Raw genomic sequence first — 11,403 nt, 5'->3', positions numbered from 1 at the left:
ACATCTGAGCTTGCAGCTCAGCTTGTGTGACACTGACTAACAAAGTGCATGTTCAATCAGGAAACACTGATTCCTGAAATGCATTTCTTTCAACAAACTTCTATCTCCTCATGGAAAATCTGCTCAGTTTTTCAATAGACCATAGAGCAAAACCTGAACTTCTGGTCTTGCAGGGTCTATGACATGCTCATACTTTGTTGAGGGAATCATCACTCCCATCCCACTCTCAGCTACCTCTATCCTTGCTTCCATCCTCACTGCTGGGCACTCAAACATCAGAGTCCAAGACTCAGCTTGCTTGCAAAGGAAAAAAAATCAAAATTATTATAAATATTTTCAAAGATAATAGTATGAGCTCTCCATATCAAAATCACCATTTTTACCTCAACAGAATAGATATTTTTTCATAGCCAGAATCTTCAACTTTTTAGTAGCTTTAGGCTCAGTTCAGTGTGACTGGTACCTCAGGGCAATGGCTTTCACAATGCAGTCCACCAAGCACTCAAGTCTGGGGATATCTGTAAGGATAACTTGAAAAGAAAACATTAAAAATTCAAGCTGATTGTCAGTGGGGCTTTAACTCACTATACAGAGATCTGTATCTTCTGTGCAAAAGGTTGAGAGGTTCACAGATCAAAAAAGGTTGAAAACGACAAGCCTATAGAGTAAAACACAAGGAGGTTGAAGTGACTTGATAATTTTAGAGCAAGGTCTAAATATATCACTCTGCAAATGCAATGAACTTCTCTCTCTTTTTCCCTCAGCAAGCTACACAAACATCTGCCCTACAGCAAAGGGATGCCTGCAGTCCATATTCCACTAACAGTGCCCATAAGGACTTGGGCTGGGGAGCAGTGCCATGGAAACACCTTGATCTGATGGGGTTACCACATCCCTCAGCATACCTTTGGGTTTCCACTCTCTTGCTGCTTTTGTCTAGAAAGACAAATAACATGAGAGAAGCTGAAATCACTGTTTTCTCTCTTTCAGGACTGTTGATGCCCCCAGCAAGGGCTCGGCAGGCCATTCTCTCTAATTGTAATTGTTATACTAATTAATGCATCAAGAGGGGAAGCTCACCCCACCATTTCATGCCCCCTGAGCCTCACACCCTCGATAAATCTCTGCCTCTATCTGTTGCTGGAAACAAAGTACTTACAGCCCAGGTGTGCACTACTACTCTCCAGGTAACTGAACCCCAAGTGTGTATTTCTGTGTAATAAACTACACACAGAGGTAAAAGAAGAAAGTGAATTGGGGGGGAAAATTCTATTGCACCATTAAAATGAAAAATGCCTTCCCCTCGTTAACAACTCTCATTAAGGCACCCTCTGCCCACTTCACTGCTGTGTTTATCTCCTTCCCTTGATGGCAGGAATGCTGAATCATGACAAGCCATGAGGGCTCAAGCCCAGCGCCAGGCTGTCATCCTGATTTAAGTGACAGGACTGTAGTATCTGGCCCCACAACTCACACAAAAATGGCACTGACAGTAAAGCAGCATTTGGGGACCAGTGTATAGGGACAGCAGCCTGAAGTATGGATTTTAATAAATCCATTAGAGACAGGGAAAGATACTTTGCCGACAAATAAAAATGGAATATTTTGGAATAATTTAAATGAAAATCAAGAAGACTATAAAGAATCAATCTACAAATTACATATATAGTTGAAATAAATATCAAAGAAGTTGATAGAATGCAATTCACAAGTATCCCCCTGATAACATTATTGTTCTCTATAATCCCAATAGGGCTCTTTTTTTGATATTTCAGGACTGGTAGCACAGAGTCTGTGGAGCAAACATTCTGCTGGAATGCTGTTTTGCGTCATTATACTCAATAATAGAACCTTAAATTGCAATAAATATTGAAGTGAATTTTGAGCATATAGGGAAGTCAGCCTGCAGCAAGAACTGTAAGGCGTTTCACTAACATGCAGATATAACAGAGATTTAACATGTTTCTCTTTCCCCCTGCACACACTTACCTGGAAATAGTGAGATAGTGAAGTATTTTGTGGTTTATTACTTTTTAAAGGCTGTTTTTATTACTAATTATACATATATATATAAAAGTCTGATTTCTAAAGCAATTTGCAACCACTCCCCCCAAGTCTCCTTTTTAATACACCAAGAAACAGTAACAACAGCCACTAGAGAACTGGGCTATCTGGCACTAAGCCACACAGGGATTTGGCACTGTCACCTCCCTGGGCCATCACCTTTCTTCTAGTGCCTGGCATACGTGCTCCAACACATCTCTGCTCCTCTCCTTGGTGGCCCTTGCCCCACTCAGCCCTCCCAAAGGCACAGCCCAGGACTCTGCGCTTTGTCCGACACCGCGCTCCTCGGCAGTGCAAGGCATTTTCATGCGGAGAGGACAAAGAGGTGAGAGAGCACGTCAGTCATCACCAGAAATAATGCATTCCCAGCTGCACTGATGATGGAGGAAGAATTTTATTTATGTGACTTCTGCATAAGTACTTTCATTTGAAGCTTGCTATTTTGGGGGAAAATAAAAGAAATGCAGAAGATTTTGGACATCTCTGGCCATTATACGCACAAAGTTTACTCACTGCTCCAGTGATCCAATTTTCCAGTATTTAACAGATTGAAAAAAACCCTAATGCAATTTCTCAAAAACAATACAGCACACAGAAAACAAATCTATGTAATGTACTATCAACTTGGAAATATACTTCACACTCTTCATATTAGCATCTCATCTTTATATTTTTAAGCATTCAAGAAAAGCTGCAGGAAATTCTTTTGACATAAAAATCTTTTTTCTTCTGAACCCAAGGTATATATTATGCACTGTATTCCCTGCTAGTCAAATCAGACACAGAAGCATTCCCAAGACCACAGGAAGCAACAGCAGAGCTTTTCTGAGGGGAATATTTCAGTCAAAAAGAGAGAAAAGGAGAGATGTAGAGAAGAGATCCCTTCCCACATCCTTTACTTTTGCATATGAGTAGACACAAGAGACAAAAAATGCTCTGAGCAACTGGATACTGCCAACAAAATGACATCTACCAAATTTCTCTCCCTCTTCTGTGACTACGCAGTTGTTCTGCCAAAAGGACATTCTGTAATGGACAGGAAAGAGCTTTCCACTTAAGACCCCTGTAAGGCCCTTCAAATTTTAGTGGTATCAAAGAGAAATGACTGAAAACATCTCTCTGCATACACAAGAATGTTTAATTCTTATGTGGCAGAGCAATCAGCTCTATGACCACCAACATGCAAGGACAATGCCACTTGTTCTGCCTCACCATTGTGTTCATTGTCTACTAGAAGCTTGCTGTGCCTTGTGAAATGGCTTCATCCTAGGCTAACTCACTGCACCATGAATTACCTTCATTTTTTAATCAATGCTATCAAATTAGGAAGCAACTCAGGCAAGAGAAGGAAACACATTTTATATTTACTGCATGCTTCCACATGTTGTTGCTTGTCTGTGTTATTTTCAGCATTACCTATTTAAAGAAGTTGTATGATATATAGAAGACAGCAGGTAGAGTGATTGACTGAGAGTCAGATGTTAAATTGCCACAGAGCTGTGGAAAGGATAAAAATACTTCTCTACCTCAATTCATTCCATAGAAAAAATCCTCTCAGATCTTGCATCCTTATCATTTTTACACTAAAAGGTTTCAAAGTGAATAGAAGGAATAAAGGGTAATTTTTAAAAATGAAAAAAAAAAAACAACACATTTTCACAGTTTCGTTTTTCTTATTTTTCTAAAGAGTATAATATTGAAGGTGAAAAAGCCTGCTTGCTCTCAGTTAGGTTTACTAAATCAGTCATGAAGGCAGCTGATCTAAAATGCATCTGCTGTCACCTGCTCAGTCTCAGTTTGACAGTTCAATACCTCCTCATCTTCTGAGAATGGCAGTGCTGAGACCTGAGTAAACCATGTCTGTATGCAAACTGTCACTGATTTTGTGGCATATCATCAGGCCTGATCTCCACGGCTGCAGTGACAACAGGGAACACTACAGCCAATCATCATCAGAGTTAAAATTAATGTGCAGGTCCCCACATTCAGCAGTAGGTGAGGCAAGCCCCATGAGCAGTGGCCAGTTGATGAACTATGTAATTACAGCAAGATAATCTTACCCCTGCAGAGAATGCAAATGTAAATCATAAATTCAAGGTATATTTCTATACACCTATATTTTTCCCCTCAGCATTTCTTCAGAACAAATAATACGTATAAATGCCAGTATAGCCTAGTTAAATTCAGATAGTAAAATATTATTCAGGGCCATGAAAGGACAATCTAAGGCACATCCTCAAGCAGTGACAGTCAGGGTCACATCAGTCACAGGGGTGAAGAAAGTTGCAGGTGATCATTGCTGCAGTAACCTAGGCCCAGCCCAGTCCAGCAGAATATGGAATTTTGCCAGCCATCCCAACCATAGCACAGAGCTCCCAGCTCTGCCCAGGGCAGCCAGCAACACACCCCTAGGGCCCCCAGACCTAAACTCTTGTGCACCTTCAGAGCCATTTAACACCTTAAAAAATGCTCTAAATAAACATAAAAGGGGTTAAACTGATGATTCTTCAGACTACTCATTTTTTGTGGTACTACTTACAACATGAACTATGTTTGGGCAGTCCAGTATGGTTTGTCTGGTTTGCAGTTCCTGATAAATCTCACATACCTTCTGCACGACTTTATTCAAGTTGAAACCTCTTAGCCTATTTTAAGTTGTCAAATCTAAAAGAGCTAAAAACCCAATTCTCTACTACTATCCAAGTACAACCTTTCACTAACCTATCAAGGGGCATACTTGGTGCTCCCAGAGGTGTTTGCCAACCAAACTAGGTGTGAGATACAAACAAATTCTCTGAACAGACTAATTTTAGAGAGTTTTTAGTTAAAGTAATCATGGAAAGCAACACAACATCAAGACCTTATCAAGCAGAAAAGTTACTAGACATATTTCTGTTCCAGAAAAACCTGGACTGAGGACCTGTATCTCTATTGGCATATCTCAAATACTCAAGAGCCACCAATGAAGTATGAGGTATTCAACAGGACCATTACACTTAGCTTTAGGACGCAGCATTAATCATTTTTATTTACCTTTTCACCATAATCAAAAATCCCCTTAGACAGGGTCAAAAGTTTTACAGCCTTTGTCATTTTTTTCCAGCTATCAATGGTATTGGGAATGCCTGAAACAGTTTGATCTCTCATCTATATAAACAATGTCCGTGCTCCTCTAGCTCTTTATATTGAGGATTTTGTGAAAAAAATGTGGATCCCATGAATTTATCCTAGGCAGCAAATAATTTCAAATAAAACATTGCATATTTCTAGACTAAATTTCAAAAAAGCTTTCATTGTCTTTATCATGAGGGAAAGGTATACTTGCAAATCAGTTTTGTTTTACACTGCATCTCTTGGTACATGTCTGGTAAAAGTAAAATTTTGCTGGGAAATTACAACAGTTCTTCCAGTCTACATGGAGTGACTTGAAATAGTCATGTCAGGGTCCACTACAAGCTTCAAATTAAGCAAGTTTTGCTTACTTGATGTTTCCTTTACATGGTGGAAGTATTTTGCTAGAAAGTGACATTTAAAATTAGATTTAACCTTTTCATTCCTCCAACCCTTTGAAGGAGAAAATTTTGAGCATCATTTAAACTGACTAGCTGTGTGAGTTAATAAAAGTGACAGGTAACATAGCCTCCTTATGTCACCATGATGAAGAGAACTGTAATAAAGGTCAGATTATATGAAAGTACTTCTTTTACATAAGCAGTTTCAAGGTACTTACATCCATCTCAGTGTAAGAATCATGTTGCAGAGACCTGACAGAACAGTAAGTGTTGTATTCTTCACAGACCTCTCTGTAGAATAAAAAAAAAAAAAAAAGCATTATTTGAGTAAGTTCTCACTAATATTTTTTTATATCTTATGTCCACTAGTCTTGTGACTTGTATATAAACAGCACTTAAGTTCTCTTGCAGAAGCTAAACACCAGCTAAGCAATATTTTAGCTAAAAACCTTACTCATTTCTTGAAAATTATTTGTGCATGTCTCTTTTTGGCTGAATCAGTCTATGAAAATGTAATTAAAAAAAAAAAAAACAGGGGTAAAAATGGATGTACATAAAACCCCAAGCCTTAGCTGCAAGAAATGAACATATGTTTTAGAGCCTGTTATGATCTAAAGTTACAGCAAGGACAAAATGTGCATGGTCTTGAACATTGTCTAAACATTTGAATGCCATGGTTGCAATCAACCCCATTTGCTAAACATCATTATCACCTGATAGACAAATAAATTAAACTCCAAAGCTTTCTCAATTTTGTCTTTGTATGGTGAATTGCAATAGGAAAGACATTGTTCATAGGGCTAGAAATTCTGCAGTGGCTAGAAGTTGATCCAAAACAACTCCTACTCATTAGGATGGCCCCACATAATTCATTTGGAGTACCACTTCACACCGCCATTTGGGAATTACGAGGTCACTTCTAACTGAAAAAATAGTTCATCTCTTGTCATCTCACAGCCATATTTCTCTACAGTAGCCTTCTCCACTGGCCAATCAATAATAAAAGCAGACACAGAGTCCAGCACTTGAGCAGATACTGAGATTTGCTAAATCTCCATTCTCTTATGGGTTGGGTCAGTTTCCATTGAAGGCAGCACAAGGAACTGGAGCACACCAACACCACACTCCCAGCAGGGACCACTCTGAGCCCCACAGAGGCTGCTGCTCCTCTGGCTTCCCCATCCCTCCCACCCCACATCTCATTTTTACTGGATTTCCAGCCCATTGCCCCAGACATGATACATTCTTCACCACATAGGGCTGCGCATGTTGGGCAGCAAACAAAGAAATGGACTCGGGGCAGTGGGAAATACTTCTAAGGAGAGGAAAAGAACCCTTGATGTGCATGTCTCTAAAGAGGTGGGTTAAGGTAAAGCAGGTTAATCTTTTAACTTGGGTTTTATTCACAATTAAGTAGGCTGGGAGAACACAAACTGGTTAGAAGCACATATAGGCAAGTGTCTGTATTTTGGAAGTGTTTTTATCCCATTCCTAGGGGAAATAACTGCCAAGGCAATTGCTGTCTGAGAACTACAATATCCATTTCTGGTTGAGTAACTGCCCTTTGGCTGTTAACTGTTCTTGACTTACCTACCCATACACTGATACACCTTCTCTCTTTCCTTGTTTTTTTCCTCAAACGAGAAACATGATTTTTTCATAACACTGTAAGACAAATGATGGAGACTACAAAGGTACTAAACCTACCCAATAATAATTACTACAAAAAGAGCCAAGTATGCAAGCTTAAAATCTCTTCTCTCTATTAAAATATCCTTCTCAACATTTGGGAGTGGAAAGAAAGAAAATGTCTGACAAACTAAAATAAATCTTATTTTACACCAGCATGATGAGACTCAGATGTATTTTACATTAATTTCATACCAGTTATTAAGAGATTAATAATTTCCTAATAGTTGGCTTACTATAAAGCAAATCAGTGGTCTGTGTAACACACTGCTTGCAGACTCAGTAGTCCTAAATTATTTTAACACTTTTTACTGGCCTTGATGAGCACTATTTACCACACAATACTTCTGCATGGTTGTAACATATGTATAGTTGTTTATAATTCCTTTATCAAACAGTATATTTAGTAATGCACCATTTTTACAGAATTCAAACACCTCTCAGACACTACGAAAACTGCCTTTTTTTCCCACATTTATCTGCTCTTCTGGTTCCTTCTACTATGCTAGATCCTTTTTTGTTTGTTCAGATCTCCTTCAAATGAACAAATGCTCTTCTGACACCAAAATGCTAGTTTCCCTATCTCCTTCTAAAAGATTACTGAAAACAACAAGCCTAGAATACAACTTCACCTTTTGCTCTCTACAACAGCTACAAGAATCACAAATGCAACTACAGTATAGAGAGAAAAAAGACATCATCACAACTAGAAAAAAGAGAAAAGATTCACAGCCACTGGCTCTTATCAGGCCTAAAGTACGGTGTGTCTGTCACAGCAGTTTTGGATATCTTGTGTGACTGGGCATTGCACAGGCAGCTTTTATTGTTGTGAATATTTACCAGAGGTAAGTAGTTTAGGTCACTGAAGTAAGACTGTTCCAGGTATGTCACAACTTCACTTAATTTTCAGTCACAAACAGCTTTGGAAATTATCACACCATCTATAGAATGAAAACATAATTACATGGTAATGAAAAGAAGTTAAATGCAGTAGCTTAAAGGTACGTAACAAGGAATTAGTTTTCTTATGCTTCATCTGATTAGAAAATTACCACTTGCAGCAGCTGTACAATTGTGACAGACATCATCTCCATGGTGTTCAGACAGAGAAATCCAAGAAGCATTCAGCTGAATTTCTGGCATATGACAGTTTCTACTGCAAAGCCTGTGTAATATTTCCAGAGTTGCAAGATCTTCAGTAGAAGGAATCCCATACTATAAAAAAATAGGTGCACATACAGAGTTATCAACACTTGGCATTCACAGTGCAATGTTCTTTGCTATGAAGGGACATCCCATCTCTCAGCTCTTCACACCAGCTCTTTTTGGAGGCTGGGAGGTGGACCTGCTATGGGAAAACTCATGTACCACCCCAGACCCACAGAGTCCACCTACAGTTCTGCTTCTCAGGAGCAGGAATACTGTCTTCCCTTTTTTTTTTTTTAATTTCAAACCAGATTTATCAAGCTACTGCGTTGTACTGATGCTTCTTACACCTCTTTTTTATACCAATACCTTATTTCATTTCTGTTTTTTTTGCCTTGGATTTATTAGTAGCCAGCCACTTACTAAACACTTCTCATTTTGCAGATGCTTTAGTGAATTTATTCTACTTCCATTCAAAGAGCCTACTCAAAGTTTTAGGGATAATCAGTAAATAAATTGTAGCATGTACATTTATATACTTGAAAAGGCAGCTTAAAAATACAGATTAGAAAATATGTTTGGAAGATAGCTTCCAGTTCCATAGGAGAATTTAATACTGGAAAATATTTTAGAGAGGAATAGGCCTTAAGAAAAAAAAAAAGGGGGGGAATGAAGTACATAATAGCAGCATAACATTCCTCAATAGCCTGATAGGTTTTATTCAAAGCAATGCTCCTCTCATTGAGAACTCTACAGGGACATTTTTGACCGCATTGTGAATATCACTGCCTGCTTTCAGCTGAATGCAAATGTTTATGTTGTTATTAGTGCCAATAACAAAATTTCACCATAGAACTGTTAACAAATGGATCTATTTCTTTATAATTATGTGCTGTCATTTTCTGGTTTGTCTTTAATTTTTATAAAAGAAGCAGCAGGGAGTCTAGCTGCTGCTTTTTCTCTACAGATTTCTCAGTGGATCTAGATTACAGCCTTCACAAAACAATTGTTTGGAATATCAATTGCCTTGCTCTTCAAATAATTCTTGAACAATTGCAGGTGCTATTTACAGACATGGAGCCAATTCTAAAATTTAGATTTTGATTAGACTTTGAAACCAGCTTATGAAATAATTAATATATACTAACAAATCAAAAGATGCTCAAGAACTTTGTGATGGAAAACATAACCATTATTATCATTGGAGCCACAGTTCAGGTCACTGGGAGTGGACACAATTCCATGTGAGACACTACCAGCAAGGAGAGTGAAGCAACAGCTTGCATGATTCTCATCAGCCATCATTCTATTTATACAGAGCAGGAGGACACAGGGGTCTGTTGCACAAAAAGCCCAGGAAAATCAGAGACCCACTGCCAACCCCCATGCTCCAAGCCCACGAGGAACAGCACAGCACTTTGTTTTAACAAACTACTACAATGTCAGAAGTCTTTAAAGCTACAATTAATCGAAACCAATTGCAACACTAGGATCAGTTGCATCTTGGTCCAGATCCATCTTTTCCCAAACTTGATGTAATAAATGAAGACTATGCCTCCAGTGTTTTTGTTCATCTATCACCATGTCAATGATTATTACAGCGTTACAAAACAAAGCAACAGAAAAGCTTAATTTCAAGGAAAATTTATGGTGAGTGAAACACATTTAAACTTGACTAAATGAGAGTAACCAAATAAATCTGATGTTTGCTCAAACAAAAATTTTTGCAGCAAAAATAGATTTAAAATGTCACTGCTGAAGTATTGAAGTATAATTACCACTGTAGGAAAAATTAAACACTGGTTAGTAAGACCAGAATCAGATACATGAGCTAGATAAAAAGACTACCATGCAGACTATCCAGCTGTCATTATAATTTAGTTCTCTATAGTGTGACCTTCAATACTGTCCAAGCTTAATTCTATATGCCTACAATGTCTTAAATGCTCTGCAATTTAAAAGCAATAAGCTTAAAATAACCTGCAGTTTAAGAATAGTAGGCTGGGGGGGAAAGAAAAGCATCACAAACAATCTAAAAGCTAATAGTGAATCAAGCAAGGTCACTGTCCCTTAAAGACAGGAAATCTGCAACAATAAATTTCTTCTTTAGTTGATATTTCTGATTGATCTTTTCCTAATACTAAGCTAAAATGACCAATCAGCACGATGAGGAGCTGGTGCCAAACACAAAGAGCTGAAATGACATCTGTGCCCACCTCACTGTCACAGTTCAGCACCTTCACCTGTCTGAGCCCACTGCCATGTGGAACTTGGTCATTCACACACCCTGCCTGCACCCTCCCTTTGCTCCAGCAGGAACACAGGCAAAGCTGTGCAAGGGTGAATATTTTCTGTAATTTCATCTAAGAGAAATAGACTCTTCCAAAAGCAAGTGGCATGACAGGATCAGGAAGGGGCACCATCACACAGGACAACCACAGCACCACAGACCTTTGCAATGGAGGATGAGCACCTGGCATGGACCATCTGTGCCAACAAACACAGTTCTCAGTCATTGCATAAGCTACCAAATATGTGCCGTTATAGCGGGTAGCATAGTGCAGTGACAACAAAGACCAATTTGCAACAGAATTATTAATATATGTTATCAGCTATTAACCTAACTGAGAGGCATTTATCCTCATTTAAATTATGACAAATACACAAATCATAAGGTGGACGAGGAAGGTTTAGGAAACAATGTGGGGAAAAAAGAAAGAATGCAACTGCTGTGCAGGATGTCCAAGCGCAGCAACACATTCACTGCTGTCAGCTGTGTAAGATTTAATCTGCAACTTCACTTTAAGTTTAATAATTTGTCAACTATTTGCCAGAATTGACTGTCTCAGGATCTTGAATCTCTAAAAACTAAGCAATTACAAAAATATCTTTGTGCAAGGACCAAGTAAATATTACATCATCTTTGCAATCAATGAACCTACATTTCTTAATATTTTGTTTTAGGGAGTCTTAAATCTAACTGCAAATGCTC

General features: G+C 38.5%; 1 long non-coding RNA gene across 1 annotated transcript in view; it reads right to left on the bottom strand.

The window, feature by feature from the left end:
- Positions 1-389: 389 nt before the first annotated feature.
- The window catches only part of LOC134422772 (uncharacterized), a 62,425-nt gene continuing 51,411 nt past the window's right edge, over positions 390-11,403 (bottom strand). Inside the window, exons 3-6 of the long non-coding RNA XR_010028930.1 lie at positions 8,318-8,480; positions 8,106-8,206; positions 5,795-5,867; positions 390-530 (exon numbers count right to left, since the gene is read on the bottom strand). This is a non-coding gene — a long non-coding RNA (uncharacterized LOC134422772). The remainder of the gene's footprint in view (positions 531-5,794; positions 5,868-8,105; positions 8,207-8,317; positions 8,481-11,403) is intronic.

Source organism: Melospiza melodia, chromosome 11 (genome assembly GCF_035770615.1).
Source record: "Melospiza melodia melodia isolate bMelMel2 chromosome 11, bMelMel2.pri, whole genome shotgun sequence".
NCBI classification, from domain to species: domain Eukaryota; kingdom Metazoa; phylum Chordata; class Aves; order Passeriformes; family Passerellidae; genus Melospiza; species Melospiza melodia.
The sequence above is the reverse complement of the archived record's forward strand: the minus strand, read 5'-3'. Positions and strand labels throughout refer to the sequence as shown.